At 37.2% G+C, this 8,800-nt stretch overlaps 1 non-coding gene across 1 annotated transcript; it reads left to right on the plus strand.

Moving 5' to 3' along the window:
* Positions 1-8,202: 8,202 nt before the first annotated feature.
* Positions 8,203-8,309, plus strand: LOC114050712. Its single transcript, XR_003570059.1, has one exon. It is a non-coding gene; the product is annotated as a U6 spliceosomal RNA (small nuclear RNA).
* Positions 8,310-8,800: the final 491 nt, after the last annotated feature.

Genomic DNA, 8,800 nt, shown 5'->3' on the forward strand with positions numbered 1-8,800 from the left:
TGGAAACATCTACGGATTGGGGTTCAGACAGGTCAGATCAGTTCAATAGGTAAGGTCCTTCTTTTGAGATTCAAAGAAAAATAATGAAAGTCCTTGTCCTCAAGAAGCTTACATTTTGAAGGAAAAGGTTATAACATGCACCCAGATAAACATAAAGAATATACAAAATAAGTAAACTCCATAGCAATTTCACCTTATTAGTGAGAAGTCTTTTATAAAAGGTGAGCTAGGGATTTGAATCAATCAACAAGCACCTATTAAGTGCTTATGATATGACAGGCATTGTACTCAGAGCTGGGGGAGACAAAGATGTAGAAGAATACCATTACAGAGATGAGAAACCACTTTGCGAAGGCAGAATTTCAGATACATTCATTAGATTGCAAATAAGAAGAGGTGACATTTAATAAATGTTTTGCATTTAATTAAATAATATAGAACATAAGAAATATGAACATTAATCAGATTTTTAAATATATATAAATGACTAGCAGTGAATAATTCTCCTGGAAAATACTAGTTTTTAATTCTCAATTTTTTAAATGCCACTCAAACCATTTCATAGTTACTATATGATCCTACCAAATGGCGCTGAAAGACTTTCTCTGGATTTTTTTTAGAGAACTGAATGGTTTCCAATAGCAACCAGGGAGTCCACTTGACATTTGGGACCAGAAGAGCCCCAGAGTTCATCCATATGATGAGACCAGGAGAGAGGCAGGGGTTTACAGCATTTTAATCATTTACATCTTTGGCAGTCCTCACAAGAAAATTTTTTAATGTGGGGAACTTGGAGAGGGTTCAGCAGAAAACAGCCAAGATAATTAAAGCTGCATTGTGGATGGCTTTGAAAAATGTGCCACTGTCAAAAAGCCTACCTGCATCCCTGACTCTTCCCTTCCCTAGTTATCACTATCTAGCCATCCCATGCTCTTTGCTCTCATTTAAAACATAAGCAAAACAGTAACAAAAAATTTATCAAGCCATATGTCATTAAACAAACATTAATTCAGCACCTGTTTTGCCCAAGGCGCTGTCCTGTGGTCCCCTTTCCACAGAGTCCTGCTCTTTGTTTTCAGAATTGATAGTTCTCAGATCCTAATCTCTACCAAGGTCTTAATTAATGACAGACAATATGCTCTTAATAAGATAACCCTCTCCAAGGTAGCTACCTCCTAAAGAGGCAATGGTTTAACTAAAAGGAATGAATCTGTAATAGTTGGATTTTAAATGCAGTAGTATTCTGTTTTCCATACATGACATTTCATCTTCCTCCTCACCTTTGCATGAGCTATCTCCTACGCCTGGAATGCTCTCCCTCTTTGCCTCTACCTAGCCTGTATTCCTAGCTCCCCTCAAAGTTCAGCTCAAGTGACACCTCTTACATGAAATTACTTGATCTCTCCATTTATTAGTGATCTCCTCCCTTTTTAAAATACTTTCTGTTTACTTATATTTTATTTTTGTATTTTATATACCATATATATGTATATATATATGGTTATTTTCTTTTGTCTCCTCTATTTGAATGTGATCTCCTTGGGATCAGGTATTGCGTTTTTACATTTCTTTGTATTCCTGGCACACGGTAAATACTTGTTGACTTTTCTTGACATTTGTGTACATATTGTTTCCTTCCAGTAAAATGTAAGTTCCTTGAGGGCATGATCTGTTTTGTTTCTGTCCTAGTCTTTCCAGCACCTAGTACTGGCATACTGGCATACAGCAACTGGCACATAGTAAGTTCTTGATAAAAAGCTTATTGAATTGAATTCATTCGAACTTTGAATCGTATCCCATGTAACTGACAGGAAGAACTTTTATCCCAGAACTACTCCCAACATTTATACCAAATGAACAAACTCAGCTGACTTGCTGTCTGTCCGATATCTTTGATGGACCCCTTAGTCTTCTTTCAATAAGGACAGATTTCTTCAGTATAGCTCCTTGTCATCTTAGATCAGAGAGAATCTTCTCTCTTACAAGTAGGAAGGGGTACATAGATATTTACCTCAGTATTTATTGACTCTTTATAATTTCAAAACACACCTGTGATCTGGCCAAGGAGGACAATAGCAAAAAGCCCCTGCACACACATGTATCCAAATAAGACATCCATTGGTCTGGTTATCTTCATTCACACCAACTCCCCAAGGCCCCACTGAAGAACAAATACATGCTTCCAGAGGTGCTAGCAGCTAAAGGGAGCTGTCCACAGCTGAAGACCATTCAGAAGAACAAAGAGTTCAGTTAGCCATAATTATAAAGGTTTCAAAGATCCCCAGCGCAACCACTATACTAAGTGGGTCAGTTTGGAAATGTACCTCCATGTAAGCCCAAACTTTTTTGTATAGTTAGCTTCTTGACTTTAGATCACATTTTCCTATTTTGCCTTTTGGATTTAGAAAATAAATAGCTGGCATTTTTGAGCTTTAAGATTTGCAAAGAACTTAATGTATCATCTCATTTGATTCTTACAACAATCTTGTAAGGAGGTTGCTATCATTATTCCCATTTTACATATGAGGAAACCAAGGCTGAGAGGGGTTAAGTGACTTTCCCACCATTTCACCAATTTAGAAATGGTCTGAAGAATGATTTGAACTCAGGTCTTCTTGGCTTCAACTGGAGTATTTTATCCATTGCATCTACCACATAACTGCCACTTCATTGTCAACCTGTACTTCAGGATTCTAAATACAGCTCCTTTTCTGACCTTTTGCTTCCTAGATATCTTCTGTTAGCCGTTCTAATAATGGACCTTGTGCCTCAAACAAATTGCCTCTTGTTTCTAGCCCCTCACTGAGACATTATTGCTGTAGATTACTTAGCCAAACTAGGTTAGGCTTCCAGTATCGCAGATGGCGTGCAAAGTATTCAACCACAGCCCTAGACAGGGCCAAAGTAAATAATACACTAACTCCTGCTCAAAAATTACACAGGAGTAATAAGAAGATTTCAAATATTGCTAAAATCTATGTTGTTACTATTGTTTTCCCTAGGATGTCCTTTGGAGGATATGGAAATGTTTTGATGACTGCACATGTATAATCCAAATCAAATTGCTAGCCTTCTCAAGGAGGAAGGAGAAGAGAGAGGAAGGGAGAGAATTTGGAACTCAAAATCTTATAAAACAAATGTTAAAAATTTTTGTTTATATGTAATTGGAAAAAATAAAATATGAATGTCTTTGGAAGGAATCCAAGTGCTTCCATTAGCTCGTTGAGAAAGATTATTCTCAAACAGAAATCTAAGAAGTGACTAAAGCTTTTCTTTCCCTTGGTTGGTTTAGAATAATAGTTTCAGAGGGTAGAAGAAATCAAAACTGGTCCATGGTCATTTTCAGCTCCCAAGGAGCAATATCTCACCTAGACCTTACCTATTCACATTTACAGGAAATGGTTTACAAATGTACTGTCATCTTAGAAAGTATGCACACTCATCTGTGGTCTACATGGCAAGGTATCTAGGATGGGCCCATCAAAGTCCAAATGGCTGAGCACCCAACAAAGAAATTGCCAAGGAAATGGTGAGCTATTATCTTCCTTAGTAGTTATGACAACAGGGAAACTTTTCCAGGTCATGGACTCCTTTGGTAGTCTGATGCAGCCTATAGATCTCTCCTCAGAATAATATCTTTACATATATAAAATTAAATGCATAGAATTACAAAGCAAACCAAGAAGATTGAAATAAAGTTGTAAATTTCTCATCCAAGTTCACTGACTTCTTTGGGGTTCACTGGCCTCTGAAACTATTATTCATGTTATTAAACTATTATTATATTATTCATATTACTAATAATAACATAACATAATAATAATAACAACAGCAACAACAACATTTCTATGGTGTCTACTACAGTCCAGGCAATGTGCTAAGTACTTTACAAATATTATCTACTTTGATCTTCACAACAACACTGGGAGGTAGGTGTTATTATTATCCCCTTTTAACAGTTGAGGAAACTGAGGCAAGAAAAGGTTGTGACTTACCCAAGATCACATAGCTAGTACATGTCTGAGACTGGATTTAAGCTCAGGTCTTCCTAACTACAGCACCCTATCTATTGTACCATCTACCTGTTTATATCAGATTTACTTACTTCATACCATGCTTAGCATTGCACCACTCAAAGTAAATACTTGCTCAGTGCTTTTGAGGATCATCCATAATCCTCCTTGTGACTTATGCTATCCATCCCTAAATATCTCTTGCTGTACTTAATGTTCATATTCTCTTCTCTTGACTTCAGGGGAGAAAGGAGAGTACAAGTGATGAAACAAAAAAGAATCAGAACCCATTTCATTGGAAAGGTCAATACAATAGCATAGTATGATCTTTTCATTTAAAAAAAACTATGCATGGTGGTGATGTTGGTTTAGTATTTTTCAAGTACTCCAACTGTCCTCTGTCCTGTCCTTAGACCATTCCCCAAATCTCTCCTGGAATGACTAAAACTCTTTCTGCTTTTTCAACTAACTCCAAACGAAAAATAACTTTATGATCCACTATATTGTTCTCATAGCTAACAACTCTACCAGGCAAAAACACTTCGTCAACTTTGCTATCAATTTGTAAATCACTACTTCTAAAAGTGTGTTGGCAGCTACCAGGAGAGTGGGGCTATAGCATTTAAAGATGAGAAAACCCCCTCATTTTCAAAATAATGGAACTGAGACCCAAAGAAGTTCCATGATTTCCTTAAGGTCACACGACGAATTAGTGGCAGAGATGGAAGCCAAGCCCAGGTTTCTCTGACTTTCTAACAAATCTAAAGATCCTTGTACAAAATCACTCTGTGTTCCTTCCTTTTCCAGAGGGCAGGGAAACATTAGCTTAGATATCAGGGATTTCTTTCTAGGAGAAGTCAATAGTTGAACAGCAAGGAACTGTTTTAGCCAAGCAGCATCAGTCTTGCTTCAGATTTCAGCCATCAAAGGGTTTACAGAATTTGTTACAAATTCCCATTGTGGGAAAAAAATCTGATAGTGTCAGCTCAAAGCATGCCATCAGGAAGTGTAACATGCATTCAAATGATAAAATGGAAACTCTTTCCATCTACACATAACTAAATCTTAAAAATATTCATCATCTACTTCCCTAGTCATGATTTTATAGGTCATCTGTTTTTGAAAGCTTTCAAAAAACTACGTACATCATTTTGTGGGCTAAAATTATGGGACTGTGGCTGACCAAAAACCCACCTTTTTTCTCATTTTTTTCATGCTTCCATTTTACTGCTGAGCAATCAAGAAACCTTTATTTACAAATTGCTTTTTGCATGTGTTCTCCCCTCTTGATTTCTCACAACCCTTCTTCAGAACAAGCTTCCATTACTATCCTTTGTTTTAGAAAGCAAAAAGGCTGCATCCCTTCTATTTTTAATATATGTTGATGTTTCTTCATCTTATCTTAAAAAATGAGTGATCAAAAGAAAAAAATGTCAAACGTTAACAGTCATGGGGAAATGTCACTAATAATCAGAGAAAATACATAAAAACAGTTGTCTTATCTCACACCTATCAAATTATCAAAGAGGATAAAATATGGAAATAATTGATGTTGGAAGATCTGTGGTGTTAATCTACCACTGGCTGAGCTGAGAATTTCAATTCTCCATTGATTATCCCTAATTGTTATTGTGAAACCAATCCATTTTGTTTTCTAATCATCTCTTTATGTAAATACTTTATACTGGGTTTTTTTTCAGTTCATTTGCTTCTTTGACATGTTACATGCCTGCTCTTTCACTCAGTTGTCACTGATCTTTCTAAAAGTCAGTTCTGACCATGGCCCTAATCAAAAAACTCCAGTGGCTCCCTATTACCTCCAGGATCAAACATAAAATCCTCTGTTTGACCTTCAATTCCCTTCATACCCTGGCTCCATTCTACCTTTCCAGTCTTCTAACACCTTATTCCTTCTCCCATGACCTGTAATCTAGTGACATCAGTTTCCTTGTTTTCCTCATACAAGACATTCCTTCTCCTTGTTCCAGGAATTTTTGCCAGCTACCCCACCTGGGCTGGTAATCCCTCTCTCCTCATCTCCTAGTTATAACTCCTCTCTGAGTTCCTTCAAGTCCCCTCTAAAATCCAAGCTTCTACAAGAAATCTTTCCCTGATACACTTTAATGGTAGTCCTTTCCCTCTATCATCTCTATCCTGTGTGTATCTTGTTAGTATGCAGTTGTTGGCAGTTTGTCTCCTCATGAGACTATGAGCTTCTTGAGGGCAGGGACTGTTTTTGCCTTTCTTTGTTTCCCCAGTGCTTAGCATACTGTCTGGAATATAGTATGCCATCAGGAAGTGTAGTATGAATTCAAATGCAAATATATACAAATATATGCTTGTTGACTGACTGACTGCTCATGCTACTATGTGCCTCCTTATTCCCACAGTGAATTGTATATTCCCTCTTGGCACTTAATAAATGTTTGTGAAATTAAATACATGAAGGAAGGCCATTTGAGTTGGGCATCTGGATGAGAATTCAGCAAATAAAGGAAGAGGGGGGGGCATTCCAGGTATAGAGAACAGCATGAACAAAAATATCAGGGCCAGAGAACCCAGGCTATGTTCCCAAGGACAGTATAGCTGGAGTATGTCTATCTATCATCTGAAGATTGTCCTGGAGAAATCCAGAGAGAATTATGATCATGGATGATGAGCATTCTTAGGACATTGTAGTTCTTTAAATAGCAAACCTGAGCACATGAAGATTACCAGCTGCTTCATTAAAGAGGTCCCTCATGACTGAGATCATGGATCCTTAAAATATTCAAGTATCAATTTTATAGTACACTGAAGCATCTTACCTACTCAATGTGTAGATCACCTCTGCACATGTTTCATAGGGCTTAGAGCTTAATTTCACTGTTTTTATTTTTCTTTGGTCTAAATCTGTGATTTTAACAGTGTGAAGAACTCTGCGTGGAAGCTCTCTGTGCCAAGGCAGATCAACAACTAGCTATTACCTGGGATGCAGAGAGGTTTAAATGACTTGACCATGATTACCTAGTCATTCTGTGTTGGAGTTAAGGCTTGAACCCAGATCATCCTTTCTCTAAGACTGAGTATCTATTCACTAGTCCACACTATACCTCACTAAATTATGATGACAATCTACAGTGACTTTGTTATTGCTTTTACAACATTGTTGGTTCAATCTATGATCTGTTATAATTATTTGTGCATTTTTATTATTGTGCAGATTGGCAGAGGGGTGCTAAGGGCCGGTATTGCATCTCATTCATTTTTGTACCCATTACAACACACTCGCTCAATCCCTTACACGTGACAAGCACTCAAAAAACATTTGCTTGATTGAATCTGATTTCCAAGTCCTTTGTCAGAAATGCACCTCACCCACCCACCCCACCCCACCCCCTCAAAAAACAACAGAAACATTTAAATAAGAAAAACCAATAGGTGTTCTCATAGGGAAAAAAAACTATCCTCTTTCCACTTGACAATGTAAAGCCTTCCTGTACCTACACAACCACTACAGGTCCCAAGGGACCTCAGAAGCCATCTAGTCTACCCTCCTTAATTACAGATGAGAAAACTGAGTCTTGCAGAGAAGAAGAGATTGATGCAAAATTCCAAGATAAGTAAGCATGAAATAAAGGTCAAATTTTATCTCAGGGCTTCTTACTCTAGATCCCCTTTTCTTTCCACTGTTTGGTACCTTTAATACCCAAGCATCCTCAACATACTCTTTGAACACAGAGAACATAGAATCATGATGATCATGTTGGGGAATAACCATGTTCCCAAAATAATGGGAAATTTACTTCTCATCACAGTATATTACCCAGCCAGAAACATTGACAAAAGCATTGCCAATAGGAAAAGTTCTTTTATCAACCGGTCATAAAAAGACAATTAAGTAAGATTTTGAAATCAATCACTTAATTAAGGAAAGAAAGAATGGGTTAACGACTAGCACACTTGCTCTGGAGAAAGAAAGACATGGGTTCTGATACCACTTCCTATACATACTTGCTGTGTGACCCTGGTCAAGTTGTTTAACTTCTCAGTACTCTAAGGCAACTCTAAGACTAAAATTCAAAGACCAGTTTCCAATTGGCATCAGTGGAGGGAATTTCCACACTGTGATTTCCCCACACTGAAAAACATTACAAGTACAGATTGAGTAATAATAATAATAGCATAACAAACATTTTAATTCACTTCAATACTCACTTCAGCAGCATAAATACTAAAATTGGAATCATACAGTAAAGATCAACATGGCCCCTGCACAAAGATGACACACAAATTTGTGAAAAATTCAATTTTTTTATTGCATATCCCTTCCAAGGACTTTGTTTCTCTTTTTTTCCCACAGGGAGAAGGTCAGAGAGAAAACAAATACTTGTTCATTGAAAACATGAAATTTAATTTAAAAAATGTAAATCAACTCAAACATTTATTAAATGTCCATTATGTGTCAGGTCCAGGGCAGCTATACCTAGCTGTATCACACTGGATAGAGTGATGGCCTGAAATCAAGAAGACATCTTCCTGAGTTCAAATTTGGCCTCAAACATTTAGTAACTGTGTGATCCTGGGCAAGTCACTTAAACTCTATTTGCCTCAGTTTCCCAATCTATAAAATGAACAGGAGAAGGAAATGGCAAATCACTCCAGTATCTCTGCCAAGAAAATCCCAAATGAAGTCACAAAGAGTCAAACAACTGAACAACAAATATGTCAGGCACTGTATTAGCTCTTGGGGATAGAAAAATCAGGAAAAAGGAAGAAAGGAGTGAAAGAAAGAAGGAAGGAAGGAA

The sequence above is a fragment of the Vombatus ursinus genome, unplaced genomic scaffold (assembly GCF_900497805.2).
Source record: "Vombatus ursinus unplaced genomic scaffold, bare-nosed wombat genome assembly UNPS02014799.1, whole genome shotgun sequence".
In the NCBI taxonomy this organism is placed as follows: domain Eukaryota; kingdom Metazoa; phylum Chordata; class Mammalia; order Diprotodontia; family Vombatidae; genus Vombatus; species Vombatus ursinus.